The following is a 22949-nucleotide window of genomic DNA, read 5'->3' as shown; positions in this document are numbered from 1 at the left end:
AAATGGCAAAAATCATGAATAGACATCTCACTGAAGTAGATATATAGATGACAAACACAAGAAAATATGTTCAACATTAAGAACATGTAAATTAAAGTTATAATGAAATATCACTAATATCTATTAGAATGAACAAAAAAACTAGGGATAATACTAAATGAAGATGCAGAGACAATGAATCACATTCATATACTGCTGGTAGCAATATAAAATGGTACGGCAACTCTGAAAAACAGTTCTTTCAAAAAACTAAATTTTCAACTACCGTACAAATCAGTGATTGCACTTCTGGGCATTTAGGGCCCAGAGAAATAAAAGTGTATCATCACACAAAAACTTGTACACAAATGTTTATAGCAGCTTTAATTGTAATAGTCTCGAATTGAAAACAATGAAGATATCCTTCAATGAGTGAATGTTTAAACAAATTGTGATACATCCATGCCAAGAAATACCATTCAGAAATAAAAAGAAACAAATTATCACTACACATAACAACTTAGATGAATCTCCAGAGAATTATGCTGACTTTTAAAAAGCCAATCTCAAAAGGTTATATACTATATGGCTGCATTACATAATCTTCCTAAAATGACAAAAGTAGAGAAATGGAGAACAGAGTAGCGGCTGGCAGTGTTCAAAAAAGGGGAGTAGGAATGGACGTGTTTTGCATCTTCATTGAATAAATGTTTGTATCTTGGTTGTCAGGTTGCAATATGGTTTTTAAATGTTATTGGGGTGGGGGAACAAACTGAGTACACAGTACATAGGAAGTCTATGTCTTACAACTGCATGTGAATCTGTAATTATCTCAATATAACAAGCTAATAAAAATTACTATAAAAATAATTGCCATTCCTGTTACGTGTTAACCTCTAGATATGAGGAATATCCAAGTATTCATGGTTCAGGGAAATAAAAAATCACTGCCTAGGCTATGGAATCAGAAACACAAATAGTAAGTTAGGAAAATAAAGATAAAACTGAGACAACACCAGCAAGTTTAGAACAAGGGGCACACCTGAGCCAAAGCAGTAAAGATACTCAGTGGTTATTTCAAATCAGTATGGTGGGTTTTCTCCTGCAAAAATTATTGCTATATTCACTTACTCAACAGATCTAAAGTGGAAAAAAAGCTATTTTTAATTTAATTTATCACTGAGATTTGAGAAATGAGATTTGGCATAGTTAAAAACATCCACCACCCTCCTTTCCCTGTAAATGGAAAAACTTAATAAAGTGCTTTACTAAATCTTGAATCACAAGATTCAGCATGTGGTATGGCTAACAGTAAAAAATAAAGACTGACATAATTATAACTATTTTTTCTGAAACTTCATTGAAAAATGGAACAAAAACTAAGTTTCTATTTTGGATTTCTGGAGTATGAATTTAGATCTCTGGTAGAAACCTCCGCTTAAAAAGAAACAAACGAGACTGAAAAATGTACATCACAGCTTCATTTCTTTTCAGAAGGAAAGTAATTTGCTTCAAAATGCACATAAAGTACTTCTCTGAAAACTCACACTATACATTTAAAACATCAGCTAATTTGTGCAACGTATCTTTGCATTTACAACTATGACATGATAAGCAAAGTATTAAGTTCTCATGGAGAGGTCTAAGGTGTTCAATTGTGTCAACTTGGCTAGGCCATAGTACTTATATTATTAGTCATACATTATTCTAGAAGTTTCTTTAAAGGTATTTTTATATGCGACTAATATTTAAATCAGTGGATTTAATCGGATTACCCTCCATAATGTTGGTGGGACTCAACCAATCAGTTGAAGTAAATAGAAATAGATTCACCTCCCTCAAGAAAGGGGAGAGCCTGCCAGCAGATTGCTTTTGGATTCAAGCAACATCCAGGGACTCTGGCCTGCTAGCCTACCCTGCAGATTTCAGAGTTGTTAGCCTCCACAATCCTGTGAGTCAATTTTTTTTTTTTTTTTTTTGAGACAGAGTTTCGCTCTTGTTGCCCAGGCTGGAGTGTAATGGCGCAATCTCGGCTCACTGCAACCTCTGCCTCCCGGGTTCAAGTGATTCTCCTGCCTCAGCCTCCCAAGTAGCTGGGATTATAGGCATGCACCACCACACCCAGCTAATTTTGTATTTTTTTTCTTTTTTTTTTAGTAGAGGCAGGGTTTCTGCATGTTGGTCAGACTGGTCTTGAACTCCCAGCCTCAGGTAATCTGCCTGCCTCAGCCTCCCAAGAGTCAATTATTTAAAGTCTCTCTCTCTCTCTCCCTCCCTCTTCTCTCTCTCTCACACACATACACGCACCCTATTGGTTCTGTTTCTCTGCAGAACCCTGATCAATATGGATTGGCTGAGAATGGTTCTAGAGGAAGTGAATCTTAAGAATGCATTTTCTGGGCCTGGCACGGTGGCTCACGCCTGTAATCCCAGCACTTTGGGAGGCTGAGGTGGGTGGATCACAAGGTCAGGACATTGAGACCACCCTGGCTAACACGGTGAAACCTCATCTCTACTAAAATACAAAAAAAATTAGCCAGGTGTGGTGGCACGTGCCTGTAGCCCCAGCCATTCAAGAGACTGAGGCAGGAGAATCGCTTGAACCCAGGAGACGAAGGTTGCAGTGAGCTGAGATAGTACCACTGCATTCCAGCTTGGGTGACAGAGCAAGATTCCATCTCAAAAAATAAATAAATAAATAAAGGATTCATTTTCTGAATTGGTCCTGAAATTTCTAGAATCTGAATACAAATAGAATAAATTAGATTTAAAGGCACCAATGACTATTTCCATTAGTAAAGAAGGCACTGCTAGTTCATGGCATGATGTAGCAACAGAGATACATAAAGTATCAACATTGGATACTCCTAATCAAATACTTATAAGCAAGGTTTCAGAGGTCTATGTATATGATAGCTTTGAATATTTTTGTTAGAGTAATGTGTATAATGAGAGTGGCTGGTTGCTCCTAATTTTACTACAGAAAGTAGAGAAAGAAAAAAATGAGCTCTTGATTTGAATTCCCAGCCCAAATGCTGTGTAAATGTCTTAAAATTCTATGTCTGCCCTTAAAAAGACTCTTACCTTCTATAGCCACAGACTTGAGATTGGTGAAAACTAAACCTGGAATCTCATCGTGCAAGTAGATGAATTACAACACAAACTGAATTCCCAGCCTCTCAGAGTCTACTATTAAAGGCATTGGTTGGGAAGAAACAAGATTCTAAAAATTTGAATGGGGACATATAGGAAGATCCAGATGAGTCTGGAGACATTGAACTGCTAAATTCAGATGCATCTTTGTCAGTAGAAAGCAGTTGCTCTGCTCCTAAGGAGATTAACTCTGCTTTGCCTGAGGAAACTGTAATGGCCTCCACTGAGGCAGCTGCCTTTGAAAACTGCTGATTCTCTGTAGGAATCACCCCTATGTTTCTCCTCTTTTCTTCTAGACCTATAACTAACCTGAAGTCCTAGCAAGTAAGCTCCTAAAGGTAAGGTACAAAGTGTGACTCGTGAGAAATTGCATTACACTCCAAAGGAACTACGTGATTTCTCCAGTGTACACAAACAGAAGTGCAAGGAATATGAAACGGATATCAAGAATGTGGGACAACAGTAGAAGAAATGTAAAGTTGAGTCAGGGTGAATTTACTGATATGGTCCCATGAAGCAGAGATTATGGATTTAAGGTTGCAGCTCTAGGAATCAGAAAGGGCTCTAACAATTTGGTTGGTTGGCTGAAATATGAAACAAAAGTAAATGCACTTAAAATGCCATAACTGCCTTGGGACACTGTAGAGGAAGGAATTCAAAGGCTAAGGGAAGTTAAAATGTTAGAGTGCATTTGTCATTTAAGACATGCTCACCCACATGGGGAACGTCCAGAGAACATACCTTGCATTATGACTGTGAGAAACAAATTTGTGAGGGGAGCCCCAGCATCCTTGAAGGGCTCTGTGATACTCTGTAATAAATCGCTGTAGGTCAGAAATTATAGTGGGAACAGCAGTCACTGAATTGGGAAGCCTAAATGCAATGGAGGAGACTGAATTTTGAAGTTGCAGGGTCCAAGTGACTGGACTCAACTGCAAAAGGCAAAGTGGGTGTTGTTACCATAATGGACAGCAGAATGGAAGCAGTTATCAGAATAGTGTCACACGCAGAGACCTATGGAGTTGGCGAGTTGATCAAGGTGTGTCCAGAAGTGAAATAGATGGGGAGCCTATTAAATTCTTACTTGATCTGCATAAGCAGAAGGGTCATAGGTTAAGTGAACAAAAGTCTTACTTGAGCCATAAAAACAGGCAATCATAGCCCCACAATTAATTCCCAGACTTGAGCTACTTTACAGACCCAGAACCCTTAAGCGAATGAGAGGACAGGTCCCTTTAAGAAAGGCCCCTAGTACAATGCCAAAATTTATACTGTTAATCTTTCTCTTAGCCTTTGCCAGAAAGACATATGACCTTTGACCAGGGTAACTGTGCATTAGAAAAAAGGAAATAATAAGGCCTTTCAGGGACTACAAAACTCTGGCTCTAAAGTGACACTAATTCAACGAAACCTAAAACATCACTGTTCTATCCGTCAGAGTAGGGGCGTAATGAAGTCAAAGTAATTTTACTACGGGTCCATCTTGCAGTGGGCCCAGTGGGCCCCTGGACCCATGATGTGACTATTTCCTCAGATGTGGAAGGCATAATTGGATAGAGATACTCAGAAGTTGGCAGAATTGTCACATTGACTCCCTTGAGCTATGGGTGAAAGCTGTTAAGTTTAGAAAGGCCAGGTGGAAGCCTCTAGAATTTCCTCTACCTGGGAAGAAAATAAAACAGAAGCAATACCACAGAAAGTTAGCACCACCATTAAGAAGTTTAAGAATGCAGGGATGGTGACTCCCATCCCATCCCCATTCAACTCACCTATTTGGCCTGTGTAGAAGATATATGGATCTTGGAGAATGATAGTGAATTATTTTAAGCTTAACCAGGTGGTGACCCCAATTGCAGCTCCTGTACCAGAATTGGTTTCTTTGCTTGAGCAATTTACCACATCCCCTGGCACTTGGTATGCAGCTACTGGTCCGGCAAATGCATTTCTCTCTTTACCTGTTAGTAGAGAATGCCAGAAGGAATTCGGTTTCAACTGGAAAGGCCAAAAGTACACCTTTACTGCCCTATCACAGGGGTGGATCAACTCTCCAACTCTGTGTCATAATTTAGTCATAGGTAACTTGACCAGCTTTCCCTTCTACAAGACATCATACTGGTTCTTTACATTTTGCTGATTGGACATAGTTATCAAGAAGTAACAACTACCCTAAACTTATTGGTAAAATATCTGCATGTCAGAAGGTAGAAAATAAATCTGACAAAAATTCAGGGCTTCTAACTCAGTGAATTGTTTGACGGTCCAGTGGGGTGGGGCATATTGACATATCCTTTCGAAGGTGAACACATTATCACATCTTTCCCCTCCTGTAGCCAAAAGAGATGTGCACTGCCTAGTGGGCCTCTTGGATTTTGGAGGCAATGTATTTTTCATTTGAGCATGCTGCTCCAACCCATTTACAGGGTAACTTGAAAATCTGATAGTTTTGAGTGGAGCCTAAAACAACAGAAGGTTCTGTGACAGGTTCATGCTGCCATGCAAGCTGCCAGCCACTTGAATCATATGATCCATCAGTGTCAATGGGTTTGAGGTGTCAACTGCAAGAACTGTTGTTTGGAGGCTTTTACAGCCTCTTATAAGTGAATCACAGTGCAATCCCTTAGAATTTTAAAGTGAAGCCTTGCTATCCTCTGTAGATAACTACCCTTTATTTGAGAAACAGCTTTATTCTACACCTGGGTCTTAGAGACTAAATGTTTAACATGGGCCATCAAGTTGCAACCTGAGCTGCCCAGCATGAACTGGGCATTATCTGATCTATCAAGCCATGAAGTTTGGGCATTCACAGTGGTACTCCCTTATCAAATGGAAGTTTTATGTATGAAATCAGCCTCAAGCTGGCCCTGAAAGCAATATGTCTAAACCCTTATGGTTCACACTCCTGCTACACTACCTTCTTTCTCCCAGCCTGTACCTATGGTTTCATGGGGAATTCCCTACAGCCAGTTCACAGAGGAAGAAGAGACTCAGGCCTGGTTTACAGATGGTTCAGCATGATATTCAGGCACCAGCTGCAATGGAGAGCTGCAGCACTAAAGCCTATTTATGGGACATCCCCGAAGGACAGTAGTGAAGGGAAATCCTCTCAGTGGGCAGAAATTCAAGCAGTTCATCCGGTTGTGCACTTTACTTGGAAAGGGGAATGGCCAGACATGAAATTATATACTGATTTATGGGCTGTGGTCAATGGTTTGGCTGGATGTGACCATGATAGAACTTGGAAGGAACATAACTGGAAAACTGATGGCAATGAAATTTGTGGAAGAAGTATATAGATGGACTTCTTTGAATGAGCAAAAAAAAGTGAAGATATTTGTGTTTCATGTGAATGCTCATGAAATGATGACCTCAGCAGAGGACATGTTCTGTGGATATCAGTTAGTTTATTTCTCCAGCTACCCCCGTTGTTGTCCAGTGAGCTCATGAACAACGTGGCCATCATGGCAGGGATGGAGGTTACGCATGGGCTCAGTAACGTGGACTTTCATTTACCAAAGTTGAACTGGCTATAGCCATTGCTGGATGCTTAATGAGCCAGCACTCTAAGGAATCCCCGACATGTCACTGTTCTGTTCCCTAGGGTGACCAGACAGCTACCTGGTGGCAGGTTGATTACATTGGAGAGCCGCCATCATGGAAGGGGCAGTGTTTTGTTCCTCCTGGAATAAACACTTACTCTAGAAATGGAATTGCCTCCCTGGAATTCAATACTTCTGCCAAAACTACCGTCTGTGGACTTAAAAAATGCCTTATTCACCATCGTGGTACTCCACACAGCATTGCTTCTGATCAAAGAACAAACTTCGCAACAAATAAAATGCATCAATGAGCTCATGCTCATAGAATTCAATGGTCTTACCATAGTTATCCATCACCCTGAAGCAGCTATGGCTTGATAGAATGATGAAATAACCTTTTGAAGACTCAGTTGTAGTACCAGCTAGGTGGAAACACCTTATAGGATCAGGCAAGGTTCTCCAGGGGACTATGTATGCTCTGAATCAGCATTCAGCATTTGATATTGTTTCTCCCATAGTCAGGATTCATGGGTTCAAGAATTAAGAGATAGAAATGGAAGTGACATCACTCACTGTTACCCCTATTGACCCACCAGTTAAATTTTTGCTTTTTCTCCCCATGAATTTATGCTCTGCTGGCCTAGAGATGGTAGTTCCAAGAGAAGGAATGCTTCTGCCAAAACACACAACAAAGATTCAATTAAACTAGAAGTTAAGACTGCCACTCAGATACTTGGACTCCCTTATGCATCTGAATCAATAGGTAAATAAATGGAGGTAAGGAAGCATATGTCTACAACATAGGAGATCCCCTAGGGTATCTCTTAGTATTATCATGCCCCATGATTAAAGTCAATAGAAAAACTACAATTCAATTTAGGTAGTACTACTAATGTCCCAGACCCTCCAAGAACGAAGGTCTGAGTCACCCCATCAGGTTAAGAATCACAACCAGTTGAGGTGCTTTCTGAGGGCAAAGGGAACACAGAATGAGTGATGAAAGAAGGTAGTTACAAATGCAAGCTCTGACCATGTGATCACTTACAGAGAACTACAATTGTCATGAGTATTTTTTCTGTTGTTATGAATATGTTTGTGTATGTGTGTATACATTTATACATTGTATGGATATGCACAATTTGTTTATAAATTCATTGTTGATGGATATTCATGTTTGCCTATTTGTAATAGACAATTTTCGGTTATTGCAAACCCAATTTTGGGTTATTACAAATAAGCTGAACATTCATGTACATGAGTTTGGATGCACATATGTTTTATTTCTCCTGAATTAATACCTAGTAGTGGAATGGCTGTGAAATATAGCGCATATATATATATATATATATATATATATATATGCCAAACTGTAAACTGTTGCATTCCCAGCAACAGTGTATGAGAGTTCTAATGGCTTCACATCCTAATACTTGATATCATGAAACATTAATTTTTGACATTCTAATATCTGTGTAGTGGTGTCTAATGTGGCTTACATTTGTGTTCTCCTGATGATGAACAATGCTGAATATCTTTTCATTTGTCTATTTGCCATCTTTATTCCTTGAAAAAGTATCCATTCAAATATTTTTCTCATTTTTTATTGGTTTGGTTTTTTAATTATTGAGGTTTGAGAGTTATTTACATTTTCTGGATTCAAGCTGTTTATTATAGATATGATTTACAAATATTTGCCCCATCTGTAACTTGTCTTTTTATTATTAGTGTCATTTAAAGAACAAAAGTTCTTAACTTTTGTGGTGTCCAATTTATTCATTTTTTTTCCTTTCAGATTCTCCTTTTGGTGTTATATTTAAGAAATCTCTGCCTAACCCAGGGTCACAAAAATATACTTTAATGTTTTCTTCTAGCAGTTGTATAGATTCAGGTTTTACATTTAGGTCTATAGTCCACATAAGGTTAATTTTTGTATATAATGTGAAGTATTGATTAAAGTTGCCCTTTTTTGCATAGATACATCCAATTATTCCAGCACTATTTATGGAAAAGGCTATCCTTACTCCACTGAATTGCCGTTACAACTTTGTCAAAAAATCAACTGACCAAATACGTGTTAGTTTATTTCTGAGCTCTCTATTTTGTTCAATGGGTCAATATGCCAATCTTTTTTTTTTTTTTTTTTTTTTTTGAGACAGAGTCTTGCTCTGTTGCCCAGGCTGGAGTGCAGTGGTGCAATCTCGGCTCACTGCAACCTCCACCTCCTGGGTTCATGCCATTCTCCTGCCTCAGCCTCCTGAGCAGCTGGGACTACAGGCGCCCACCACCATGCCCGGCTAATTTTTTTGTATTTTTAGTAGAGACAGGGTTTCGCTGTGTTAGCCAGGATGGTCTCGATCTCCTGACCTCATGATCCACCCGCCTCGGCCTCCCAAAGTACTGGGATTACAGGCGTGAGCCACCGCACCCAGCCTCAATCTGCCAATCTTGAAGTTAATATCACACTGACTACATTTAAAACTTATGAAGTCAAGTAGTGTAAGTCCCTAAGTTTTTTTTTTTTTCTTTAATCGTTTTGGCTGTTCTAGGTACTTTGTTTTACCATCTGAATTTTAGAATCAGCTTTTCAATTCCTACCCCCTTTAAAAAGCCTGCTGTAATTTTAATTGGTATTGTATTGAATCTATAGACCAATTTGGTAAACACTGGCATTTTGAAATTATCAAAAATTCCAGTCCATGGCACATGCTTTATCTTTCTCTTTAATTCTTTAATTTTTCTCAGCAATGCTTATAGTTTTCAGGGTTTACACCTGGTGCATGTTTTGTTAGATTTATTCTTACTTCATATTTTGATGTTATTATAAATAATACCATTTTTAATAGTTTTTAGATTCTGCAAGTCTCCCTGCCTGCTTCTTATTTTTGGGTGGAATTCATATCATATAAACTTAACCATTTTAAGGTGAACAATTTGGTGGCATTTACTGTATTTATGATGTCTATAACCAGCACCTCTATCTTGTTCCAAAAGATTTTCATCACTCCAAAAGAAAACCCTGTATCAAGTAATCAGTTGCTCCCCTTCCTACCCCGCCCCCCCAAGCCCTGGCAACCACCGGTATGTTTTCTGTCTCTAAGGATTTACCTCTTCTGGATATTTTATATAACTCTATGTGATCTTTTATATGGTAGCCATTAATATGTGACCTTTTTCATCTGGCTTCTTTCACATAGCATAATATTTTTGTGATTATGTTGTAACATGTATTGTACTTCATTCCTTTTTATGACTGAATAATATTCTCTTGTGAACTTCCCTGGGCCTGTAGATTTGTTTCATCCTTTGTTTTTTTCAGAAGGCATTTAAGACAAATTCATGTTTTTAGTAGATAGAAGGTTATTCAGGTTATCTATCTCTTCTCGAGTGATCTTTGGTAGTTGATGTCTTTCAATCAATTTGCCCATTGCATTTAAGGTGTTGTATTGGCCATAAAGTTGCTCATAATAATCCTTGTATTATCTTTTTAAATATCTGTAAGTAACAACTATAGCAATGTCACTTTTTTCATTTTAGGTTTCTGTAATTTGTGTATTTTTATTTCCTAATCCATCTGACTAAAGGTTTATAAATTTCATTTTCTCAAAGAATCAGATTTTAGTTTCTTTGATTTTCCGTATTGCCTTTCTGTTTTTTTATTTCATTCATCTTTGCTCTGATATTTATTATTTCCTTTCTCCTCCTTACTTCGGGTTTCGTTTGCACTTTGCTTTCTAGTTTCTTTAAGTGGAAGCTAAGATTGTTGATTTGAGACCTTTCTTCTACACTAATATAGATGTTTAGTTCTATAAATTTCCCTCTAAATACTCCTTTAGATGTAGTCCATAAAATTTGATATGATGGCTTTTCATTTTCACTTAGTTCAAAATACTTTTTGATTTCCACTTCAATGTCTTCTCTGGTCTCTAGGGTATTTAGAACTGTGTTATTCAGCTTCCAAATTCAGATATCTTCTGTTATTTATTTTTAGTTTAATTCCATCATGGTTATACAAGATACTCCTTGAATACAAGGTATTCCTTGAATTCTTTTCAGTTTGTCGAGACTTACTTTATGGGCATTAATATGGTCTATTTGAGTAAATGTTTTATATGTACTTGAAAATAACACAAATTTTGAGTTGTTTGGTGGAGTATTCTATAAATACCAAGTAGGTCAAGTTGGCTGATGATGTTGATCACCAGTTCACTGAAGTTCTTTTTGTATTTTCAGTCTTTTTCTCCCTATTTTCCATTATAGATATTACATTGAAATATTATATTTTCAGTCTCCCTAATTGTTTCTAGCTTGTGTTTTCAAGCTTCCTAATTGTTTCTTCTGCAGTGTCTACTCTGTTAATCTTGTCTGTGTGTGCTTTTTTTTTTTTTTTAATTTACAGACTTTTAGGGCCACAGCAAAATTGAGCACAAAGTGGAGAGAGTTCCAACATATTCCCCCTCTGCCACTCAGCTTTCTCCACCATCAATTATCCTCCACCAGTGTGGTACATTTGCTATAACTGATGAAACAATATTGACACTTCATTATTTACCTAAGTCCATAGTTTGCCTCATGTTCTGACAAATGTATAATGACATTTATCCATCATTATAGTATCAGACAAAATAGTGTCACTGCTCTAAAACTCCTCTGTACTCTATTGGTACAAAAAGTAGTTACAAAGAATGAATAAGACCTAGTAGTTGATAGCACAACAGGGTGACTATAGTCAATAATAATTTAATTGTACATTTTAAGATAACTAAAAGAGTTTCATTGGATCATTTGTAACACAAAAGATAAATGCTTGAGAGCATGGATACCTCATTTACCATGATGTGATTATTACACATTGCATGCCTGTAAAGTATCTCATGTACCCCATAAATATATACACTTCTACGTTCCCACAAAAATTAAAAATTAAAAAAAGAAGAAAGGGAGAAAATTGTACTTGAAGACTAAAGTATGGTTTCCTTCTGTGGGTTCCCCATCTGTCCAACAGATACGAAATATCCTTCCCCCAACTGTCAGTGAAAGTTCAGCTTTGTGCTATTGGAGCTTCCTTCTTTCACTGCACAATAAGAGTCTATACTGGCTTGCTGTCTACTTTTAAACTTGTATAGGTGTGAGCCATTATTCACTGAATACCCCAAATTCCAGTGGACATGTCAATTGCTTTGAGATCTTTTCTGGAGCCACCCTTCCTCTCACGTGAAGAACATGGGCAACTCTCTAAGAACATATTCTTTGCCAATCTTCAACTTTATGATAAATTTTTAGCCTCGTTTTATGAAACCTGGAGATCTTTGGTAAGCTAGGAGTCATGAAATCAGTCTTTCATAGTCTTAGTATAGCCTACATAGATTATCTGGCAACTACTGTTCTCAGCATTTTAAGGCCAAACACATAGATAGCAGGAAAAGTCTCTTTTGATAACCTGTTTTATATGTAATATTTTACACATAGAGCATTTGTTAGTGTTATCCAGAGTTTCTATGCATCCAAAATCATAGAAATACTGCCTGGCAAGTAACGATCTTTCAATAAATATTTGTTGAACAAACAAATCCACAATTTTGAGGGTTACCTAGGTTTGCTACCATATTATAAAACCCATCAAGGTTTACAAAAGGTAGAAGACTCATAAAAAGAAATGAGAAATTATCAAAGACGAGGAAAATCTTTAAAGCAACTAAAAAGTAATGGCATGACTTTTTCTGTATAGTAGATTCACATCAGCACCAATAGATTCTCAAAGACAGTACAATACTATCTCCAAACTGCTGGAAAAAAAAAATAATAAAATTGCTTTCAATAGAAATTCTGTACCACGATAGGTTATCATGCAGCAGTGGAGAGCAAAATAAAAAGTATTTTCTGACAAACAAGATACTCACACACTTACAAACCCCAAGTAAAATAACTTCTAAAAGGATCTATTTCATTAAATAGGAAATAAAATGGAACCAGAAGAAAGCAAGGTGATACAAAAAATGAGTGTGAATAAAGAATTGGAAATATGTTGATAGAATTTAAATGAGGATTGGCTATTCACAAAATTACTAATGACCTAGTTTGTTGTGTCTCAAAGTGAGAAAAAACTAAAATAGTAGAAGCAATAATATGGAAAATGAGAGTAAATCGGAGTTAAAATATCCCAAAATATCAACCATAGGAACAAAGATTGTGGCTAACTTTAGATTTTTACCTAAAGACTGTTAAACATTTTGGCCGGGCGCGGTGGCTCACGCCTGTAATCCCAGCACTTTGGGAGGCCGAGGCGGGCGGATCACGAGGTCAGGAGATCAAGACCATCCTGGCTAACACAGTGAAACCCCGTCTCTACTAAAAATACAAAAAATTAGCCAGGCATGGTGGTGGGCGCCTGTAGTCCCAGCTACTCGGGAGGCTGAGGCAGGAGAATGGTGTGAACCTGGGAGGCGGAGCTTGCAGTGAGCCGAGATCGTGCCACTGCACTCCAGCCTGGGCGACAGAGCAAGACTCCGTCTGAAAAAAAAAAAAAAAAAAAAAAAAACAGTGTTAAACATTTTTTTTCTTTTTGAGATGGAGTCTTGCTCTGTTGCCCAGGCTGGAGTGCAGTGGCACAATATCAGCTCAGTACAACCTCTGCATCCCAGGTTCAAGTGATTATCCTGCCTCAGCCTCCTGAGCAGCTGAGATTACAGGTACCTGACACCATGTCTGGCTAGTTTTTTTTGTATTTTTAGTAGAGACAAGGTTTCACCATGTTGGCCAGGCTGGTCTCAAACTCCTGACCTCAGGTGATCCACCCACCTTGGCCTCCCAAAGTGCTGGGATTACAGGCATGAGCCACACACCCAGCCAAGACTGTTAAACATTTTAAGGGTCAGCACTGAAAGAACAGAGACAAATTATATAATTTCAAGAAGAAGTCAGAAAAAAAGAGAAATAAGAATTTTAAAAGTTTATAAAGGCTGGGCACTGGTGGCTTACACTTTGGGAGGCTGGGACAAGCACTTTGCTTGAGACCAGGAGTTCAAGACCAGCCTAGGCAATATAGTGAGACCCTCATCTCTACAAAAAAAAAAAAAGAAAATTAGCTAGGTGTGGTGGTGTGACCCCGTAGTCCCAGCTACTCTGGAGGCTGAGGCAAGAGGATCACTTGAGCTCAGGAGGATGAGGCTGCAGTGAGCTGTGACTGTGCCAGTGCACTCCAGCCTGGGCAACAGAGTGAGACCCTGTCTTGGAAAGAAAAGAAAAAAAAATGAATAGCATTAAAAGTTTAAAAATAGAAAAATGATATGGCAGAGTTAAGTTTAAATATGATTGCAAGAAAGAGAAAAAGCAGGCTTTGAGATGCCGGAACCGATCTGACAATTACAAGGCCACAGAGTGGAGAGAAGTAGGCCTGGAACTAGAAGCTAGGCTATGTTGTTTTCTTCTTGGACATAAATAATCTCAAAGACCATCAACTTTAGACAAAGCCATTGTGAGGCCATGATAAAGTGAGACAAAACCAAACCACTGCAAAATATTATCTAAGCATAGTCACTGCCATTTAGCAGACCACAAAATACCAAACACCTCCCTCTCCTAGCAAATATAAGTGAATGTTATCGTTTTCTAGACCAATCTTAGCTTTTGTATCACTCTAGCCCGTATCTCTTTAGCTAAGATTTGTTAAGACACCCAGTTGTAGAATTGTCCCCAGTTTCTAATAGCACTAAATCCAGCATAAACTTCTCTTTTCTTAGACTGTCCTCCAAATCACCCAACTGAAGCCCAAATTACCCAACTAAAGCCCAAATTTGGTCATCTGTCCTTTATAATATCCTCTTACCAAGGTGCCCTGTCAACCTCCACTGTGTACAATCACCCATGATGTGATGAGTAATAAACTCAACTCGTTCAGCTCTAAGTGCACAGACAAGTGCAGACATCTATAATCACAATAAAATTAAAATGGCATTTTAGTTCACTGTTCTTATCTATTTGTTCTTAGATAAATTTTAAAATAGCCCTACTGATAGTCCCCAAACATCACCCAAAAAAATCCTGTTGACATTTTTCATTCATTTATTTCTATTTTTTGCTCTCTGAATTTCTACTTCAATATTTTTCATTTGTTTTGGGTACAGAATATTTAGTAAGAAATGATTATCTCTCCAATACTGAGTTTTCCCTTCCAGAAATATGATATATATCTCCATTTATACACATCATGGCTTATGGGGTTTTTCTGAAGTTTTATTCATATAGATAATGTATATGACTTGTCCGATTTATTTCTAAGTAATATATAAGAACCTATTCCTTGATATATATGAAAGAAGATTTTTACATAGGCATCCATGTATATACATATATATTTCTTTATGTAGTTTTTGTACTTTTACAAATTACTATTTATTTATATATTTTGTGCTATTATATATCACTATTATACTTTTTGTTTTCTAATTCACTGTTTTCTATTTTTAACTGTAAATTCTCTGTTGTATTTTCTTGATCTCTTTTGAGAATTTAGAATAAAATGATTGGTTAATTTATTTTTAATAAGCATTTTAGAATATGGATTTTCCTCTCAGCATAGATTTGACCATATGCTATAAGTGGTCACACTGAATATAGAGTTCTCGTTATCCTTAATTCCTAAATTATGTGAGACTGCAATTATCATATTTTATTTTAGTTATTTAGAAATACTGATTTTTTTCCAGGTCAATAAAGCTTTGTCACTTTAATTTTTCGTAATCAATCTACATTTTCAAAACAGGATGGTGAGAGAATCTTACTGTTATAATAACTGAAAGTTTCTTGTTTTCCTCATCTCTTTTCATTTTAAATAATTTTCCATGAATGCTTAAAATGCAATATATTATAAAGATTATAAATATATGTAGGTAAATCCTTTATACACATCCTTAATATACATGTATCTTTATGAATAAGCTTTTCCATATATATTACACTGTACAGTACACGTACTATATTTGTCCTTCCCACTATTGTGTCATTAGAGCCTGGCACAATGCCAGGCGTACTCAAGAGATACTTGCAGCTGAATAATTAGTCATTACTTTCATTTACTCTTTTCCCCTAAATGATCTGTCAAACAATAAAAGATGTCTTAAAAAGTCTCCACTGCTATTGTTCTGTCAAATTTTCCCTATATGTTTAAAAACATTCAGCTATATTTACATTCTGTGTTACTTGGTGTATGAAGGTTCATAACTGTAATATCATCATTGTGGATTTTTCTATCAAAATAAAATTACCATTTATGTCCATTTATTGCTTTCTGGAATTGATTTCTATTTTGATGCATGTGATAGCTCCAGTGTTCTTTTGTATTGCCTGATACATCTTTGTTCCATTTTTCACCTTTTTACTGAAATTCATTTACAGTTGTGTTTCTTGTAAAGGCTATATAAATTCTGTTTTGATAGTTTTAATTAATATGAGCCTATGCCCTCTAAATTGTGACATGTCACAAATATCTTTTATGCTTTTGGTTTTTATGCTTTCTTCTGTTGCTTTTACTATAGTGTTTTATAAATGTCCTTTACTTGTTTTTTTTTCTATTTCCCATAATAAATTAAAATATATACATAGTGTCTTAATAGGACGCATTTGCAAATATTTAAAATCACGAACTTTCTCAATACATCAGTCTGTCAAAGGAAATAATATACTGCTTTCCACCTACACCAAATTAGGAAAAAAGCATGCTTTTACTCTCTCTGCATCCTCAGCATCAATTCCCTACACACATTTTTTTTTTCTGATCTGAGACTGTAGATCAGAATATAGATACTAATATTGTACACATTATACATCTTCTTTGTTAGGAATCATTCTTGATATTTCAATTGTATTTCATTTATATTTATAAGTCTCTAGTTTTACTTCTATATTTAACTAGTTTCATGGTTTACTTCAGCTTTTATACCACAATTTTCCATATTTGAGTTCTTTGATTTCATTTATCTCTAAGTTACACAAGAAGACATATTTAAATATCTTTCTTTACAGGAAAATAAATATATTTAAGCAATGTACTGTCTGATCATGTTCTTATGACAGTTATTCCTCTTACTTTCAGGTGAACTGTAACTGATTTATCATCTGATGCTCAGGCTTTCAGAGTAATCATTGCTCCTTTATACTTACTTTTTCCCCCCATGCCTGTATGAATGCAGAATTTTAATTTCTCTTGTCTAGAGAGAGGTCTAATTTGCTTTAGAATAGATTTGTCCAGAAGACTTTTCTATGATGGCAGGAAAGTCTTTTATCTGCACTGTCCAATACAGTAGTTATAGTAGCAAACAATCACATGTGGCTACTGAATACTTGAAATGTGGCTACTGTTAATTAGTTTAATTTAATTTATTATTTATATTACTACATATGGGTTACATAGTGGATAGTACAGTTCTAGAATGTTCCAGAATCATGTGAGAGAAGTGGAGTTCTGTTTTGCGTCTTCTTTCATTTCCAACCAACTCCTCCCCTGCTTGAGAAACTGAATTTCCCTCTATTTCCTTTCTCTTGGAGTGCAGATCTGAAATCTTGTTGCTTTTGGCAACAAGATTTTTCCTTTCATATTTTCTTTTCAAGTTTTCCTTTCATATTTTTTCTAGTGGTCTATGACTGCATCTGTCTCCTTAAATCACCAACGAAACTCCACTTTGGGTCTCATTCTTTTTTTTTTTTTTTTTTTTTTTTTTTAGTATAGGACAATGTGAGATATATTCTTTTATTATTTTTTCTTTTTTTAATTGTACTTTTAAGTTCTGGGGTACATGTGCAGAACATGCAGTTTTGTTACATAGGTATACACGTGCCTTGGTGGTTTGCTGCACCCACCAACCCGTCATCTACATTAGGTATTTCTCCTAATGTTATCCCTCCCCTAGACCTGCACCCCGCCGACAGGCCCCAGTGTATGATGTTCCCCTCCCTGTGTCCATGTGTTCACATTGTTCAGCTGCCACATATGAGTGAGCATATGCGGTGTTTGGTTTTCTGTTCTTGTGATAGTTTGCTGAGAATGATGCCATCTCACACCAGTTAGAATGGCGATCATTAAAAAGTCAGGAAACAACAGATGCTGGACATGATGTGGAGAAATAGGAACACTTTTACACCGTTGGTGGGAGTGTACATTAGTTCAACCATTGTGAAAGACAGTGTGGCGATTCCTCAAGGATCTAGAACTAGAAATACCACTTGACCCAGCAATACCATTACTAGATGTATACCCAAAGGATTATAAATCATTCTACTATAAGGACACATGCACATGTATGTTTATTGTGGCACTATTCACAATAGCAAAGACTTGGAACGAACCCAAATGTCCATCAATAATAGACTGGATAAAGAAAATGTGGCACAGGCCTCAATCTTTTTTTCTTCTCCTCTTTCCTAGCTGCCTCTCATGCTATAAGTCTAGAGCTATTATTTCCACCACCATTATATTTGACTGCTGCCTGTGTGAAAGGAAAGTATTATAGTTTTGCTTTAACTAGGAGTTCTATTTGATGGAGGGATTGTCATATATATATATTTTTAAGACGAGATAAATTGGGCTTAGGAGGCTTAAATACAAAACTAGGAGAGTCTTCCTCTTTGTACGAGGGTTTGTTGGTTTATTTCCTAGGCTCTTCTCACTCTCTCTCCTTGGTGTTTTCATCCTTTCCAAAGACACTGAGCTGTGAGACGGCTGCAACTCACCTCCAGTCCTTGAGTGTTCCGGTTCCTGCATTCTTCACTCTGCCAGCTTGAGTGTCTCGCCATTACCTTCTTCCCAGTTTTGGCAACTCCAGCAGATGTTGCCATTCTCTTGTTCCTTTTATAGTCACTTTTATACTTCCAGTGTTTTGGAAGCCAAATCAGCACTTTCGCCCACAGCCTCAAGACAGTTTTTCTTGTTTTTTGATTTTTGGTTTATTTTTGGCAAAATAGAGGCAGTTTGGCTGGACTGGGAGACACTAGAAAGTACAGGAATTTATTCCTTTAGTTGTGTTCCAGACATCAGGTTCACATCAGTCAGGAATGAGGTTGGGGGCCTTTATAGCAAGTCTAAAATTATCTACAGGAATAATAGTTTTATGACTTCCAAGACCTATCTTTCCATCTATGATTCAGCTCTTCCTCTGCCTCTATATTTCCTAGCTTAATGGTACCTACTGCTACAGGAGTTAAGAAGAAATCACTTAGGCAGATAGTAAGGGTATGGGCGTCCTCAGTAAGGCTTTTCTGTTTAATGAAAAGCAGCCCCAAATCATTTTCTAACAAAGAGGAGCCTGTAAAGCCAAGCTGCAGACAGATAAGCAAGCTGGGAGCTTGCACAGGTGAATGAAGGCAGGAACTAGGGACTAGACATGTTCGAGATGGCGTATCCATCTTCCCTTCTCTGCCAGCCATGTGTACAGTAAGGAGCAGACAATATGGCACCATCCAAGGAGAATTATTTGCATAATTAGATTAGGGTGGGGCGACCAGCCTTCCCAGCGCTATGTCAGTGTCACACCTGATTAAACCAATCTGTGAGCACTATGTAAATCAGACATCACCTCCTCAAGCTGGACTATAAAATCACGTGCATCCGCTGCCAGCCAGTCTTTTCTTCTGGGAGGCCCCTCTCTCTCTATAGATAGAAATGTTTCTCTTTCTCTTCTCTTCTGCATCTTAAACCTCTACTCCTAAACTTGTGTGCGTCCGTGTCCTGTGTCCTATATTTTCCTGGCACAAGATTACTAACCCTAGGGTATATACTCCAGACAATGTAGCTGCTTCACTACTACCAAGAGACCTCTATCAAGGAATTCACTGATTCAAAGCCCCTTTCAGTTTCTGCTGCCCAGCTCATTGCAGAAACTGGGGCTAAGGAATTGATCTGTAGCCCCTGGTAGGCCATCCCAATACTGGTTTGCATCGTGGGGAGCACAGTATCTGTCCTTGAAACTGTCATCATGCCTGCAAGATGGGAGGATCAATGCTGTCTGTGTTATCACCAGCACTCCCAGCTTTGTTTTATCAGAATTCTGATTTGTTTCCACCATAAAATCATCTTTCCTGCATTTATTTCTGTTTAATTGACAACCAAAAATTTTCAGTTATCTTTCGACTCTTTAAGGTTCGGGGCACTCAGTAGGGCACCTAGGTCCTCAAATTGGCTGTGTGACTAAAGCCTTTCCGCCTCTCTGGCTTCCTGGCTCAGAAGGTAAACACACCCCTTGGTGCAGAAACTTCTTCTTCTTCTTCTTCTTCTTCTTCTTCTTCTTCTTCTTCTTCTTCTTCTTCTTCTTCTTCTTCTTCTTCTTCTTCTTCTTCCTCTTCTTCTTCTTCTTCCTTCTTCTTCTTCTTTCTTTTCTTCCTCTTCCTCTTCCTCTTCTTCTTTCTTCTTTCTTCTTTCTTCTTCTTCTTCTTCTTCTTCTTTTTTTGACAGAGTTTCACTCTTGTTGCGCAGGCTGGAGTGCAATGGCATGATCTTGGCTCACTGCAACTTCTGCCTCCCAGGTTCAAGCGACTCCTCTGCCTCAGCCTCCTGAGTAGCTGGGATTACAGGTGCCTACCACCATGCCCAGCTAATTTTTTTGTATTTTTAGTAGAGGTGGGGTTTCACCATGTTAGCCAGGCTGGTCTCAAACTCCTGACCTCAGATGATCCATCCGCCTCGGCCTCCAACAGCGCCGGGATTACAGGCGTGAGTCACCAGGCAGGTGCAGAGTCTTCTATGCTTCCTGAGGCGGTTGTCTCCTCTCCTCTAGCAGAGAACAGAAAGCAGTCAAGCACTCTGTGCCTGACATCATCAAGTAAAGGACCTCATTGGCTCTGCACCCTCGCTGATTGGTTTGCAAACCAAGAAGAGGAGGGAAACCAAGAAAAGGGAAAGCCTTCCCTGAGGGGAGGGGCTTTCAAATCCCAGGAAGTTTTTCCAAGTTAGGTCTTCCCCTCTGTTTCTCCCACTTGTATCTTTCCTCTTCCTGTCTACCTCTTCTCCCCTTCCTCCTCCTGAGTCCCCCTCAATACCTAATGCAAACCAGGGTCCAGATGGCTCACTAGGGGTTAAAGACCATGTTGATAGATTAAAAGAAAAAAATGCAAAGGAGAAAAATGGGAGAATCTGGTGATAACAGCAGGTGAGCTTGTCTGGGAGAGAAAAAACTGGGAGTGGGGGTGGGAGGTACTGATTGCCTTGATCTTTTTAAGTTCAATACCTTTTACAAGGATACGTTTACCTGTGCATCTCATTTTGTTAATTTTGCTTGGTAGCTATTGTAGAGGATATTACATTTTTCCCCGAAAGGATTGATTTGAGTCTATAAAACAAACTCATAATGGATTAATAGGAAAAAAATAGGCATTCAGATTTTATTAACATGCATATAGGCACAAGAGTCATGCAAACATGAAAAACTCAAAGTAATTGCCAGATGGTTGATTTTTTTTTTTTCAGAGACAGAGTCTTGCTCTGTCAGCCAGGCTGGAGTGCAGTGGTGTAATCTCAGCTCACTGCAACCTCTGCCTCCAAGGTTCAAGAGATTCTTCTGCCTCAGAAGAATCAAGTGACTCCCAAGTACCTGGGACTACAGGCACACGCCACTGCGCCCGGCTAATTTTTGTATTTTTAGTAGAGACGGAGTTTCACCATGTTGGCCAGGCTGGTCTTGAGCTCCTGACCTCGTGATCCGCCCATCTCGGCCTCCCAAAGTGATGGGATTACAGGCGTGAGCCACCGCGCCAGGCCTGGTTGATGTTTTTATACCTTGTTGAGATACAGAAAGAATGGGGAATTAGAGATTGGCAAAAGAGGTTAAGGCGGCAAGACAGGTTATACGAGGCAGAGAAGAGGAGAAAAGGCTTGGGGCAAAGGCGTCTGTGCTGGGCAGATAAAACCTCACAAGTAGTGCCCTCAGAAGAAATAGATGGTAGCCTGTGGTAAATGTTTCTCTGTCAGACCTTCAAAGGTGTCAGACTCTCCGTTCATCTTTCCTGGATCCAGACAAAGGGAAGCCTCAGAGAAAGGCTGTGTGCATCTGTTGTTGATTCCACTTTATTTCCTTTACAGATGCAAATCTCCTGCACAAAAGACAGCTTTGCAGGGTTATTCTTGTTTTTTTCAGGCCCTTTGAACAGCCACCTTGAAGGAAGTCAAAGAAGTATATTTCGGAGTAAAATTTTGTTGGTTTCCTTAACTATTTTGATTTTCAGTTTTATGCCTCTTTTGAACTTGAGAAAATTGACTTTGATTATGCCTTTATTTTATTTCTTCTCTTTCATATATTCTGTTATCTCTTATTCAACATCAGCTATCTTCATCTTTGATCTCCAATCTCTGTCTTCCATGTGTGCACTCTCTTACTATTTCTGGTCCCTCCACATGCTGGAAGAGTATCTTCAGTATGTCACCCACAGTGTAATGTAACCCAGTGCTGATTCTGCTCTTTATTGCAATTAATATTAATTTAATTATCCTATTGTGTTTTTACTTAGGGTGCAGTCATGCTTTATCTCTTTTAGTTCTTTTTTTATTTCTGCTTTTTACCTAGCATCTTTTAAATTTCAGTTTTCTGTTAATTTTTTTTAAATCAATTCTCATCTCTTATTTTAAAGTGTGGGGGCCAGACAGGCTTTTGGCTTCCTAAAGGTTTGCTGAAAAATTACTGACATGATTGATTAATAGGAGAAAAGGGCATACAAATTTATTTGTTTATTTATTTATTTATTTTATTTTATTTTTTTTTTTTTTTGAGACGGAGTCTCGCTCTGTCACCCAGGCTGGAGTGTGGTGGCGCAATCTAGGCTCACTGCAAGATCCACCCCCCGAGTTCACACCATTCTCCTGCCTCAGCCTCCTGAGTTGCTGGGACTACAGGTGCCTGCCACCACGCCCGGCTAATTTTTTGTATTTTTAATAGAGATGGGGTTTCACTGTGTTAGCCAGGATGGTCTCAATTTCCTGACCTCATGATCCGCCCATCTCGGCCTCCCAAAGTGCTGGGATTAGAGGCGTGAGCCACCATGCCTGGCACAAATTTATTTAATTTGTATACACTGGGGCCTTCAGAATGAAGACCAAACTCAAGAATAAATTACAGAAGCTTATATACTATCTTGAGATTATGGAAAGAATGAGGACTCAGGGCATAACCAGAAGCAGGTTTTAGTGGCTAGACAAGTTATGGGAGGGAGAAAGGAAAGGACTTGGCTAGCAAAGGTGGCCTTCCTACATAGAGGAAGCCTCCTTTAAAGATAATAGATGATAAATATTTCTTAGACGTTTAAAAA

The sequence above is a fragment of the Symphalangus syndactylus genome, chromosome 10, assembly GCF_028878055.3.
Source record: "Symphalangus syndactylus isolate Jambi chromosome 10, NHGRI_mSymSyn1-v2.1_pri, whole genome shotgun sequence".
Classification (NCBI taxonomy): domain Eukaryota; kingdom Metazoa; phylum Chordata; class Mammalia; order Primates; family Hylobatidae; genus Symphalangus; species Symphalangus syndactylus.
This window is presented reverse-complemented; position numbering follows the sequence as displayed.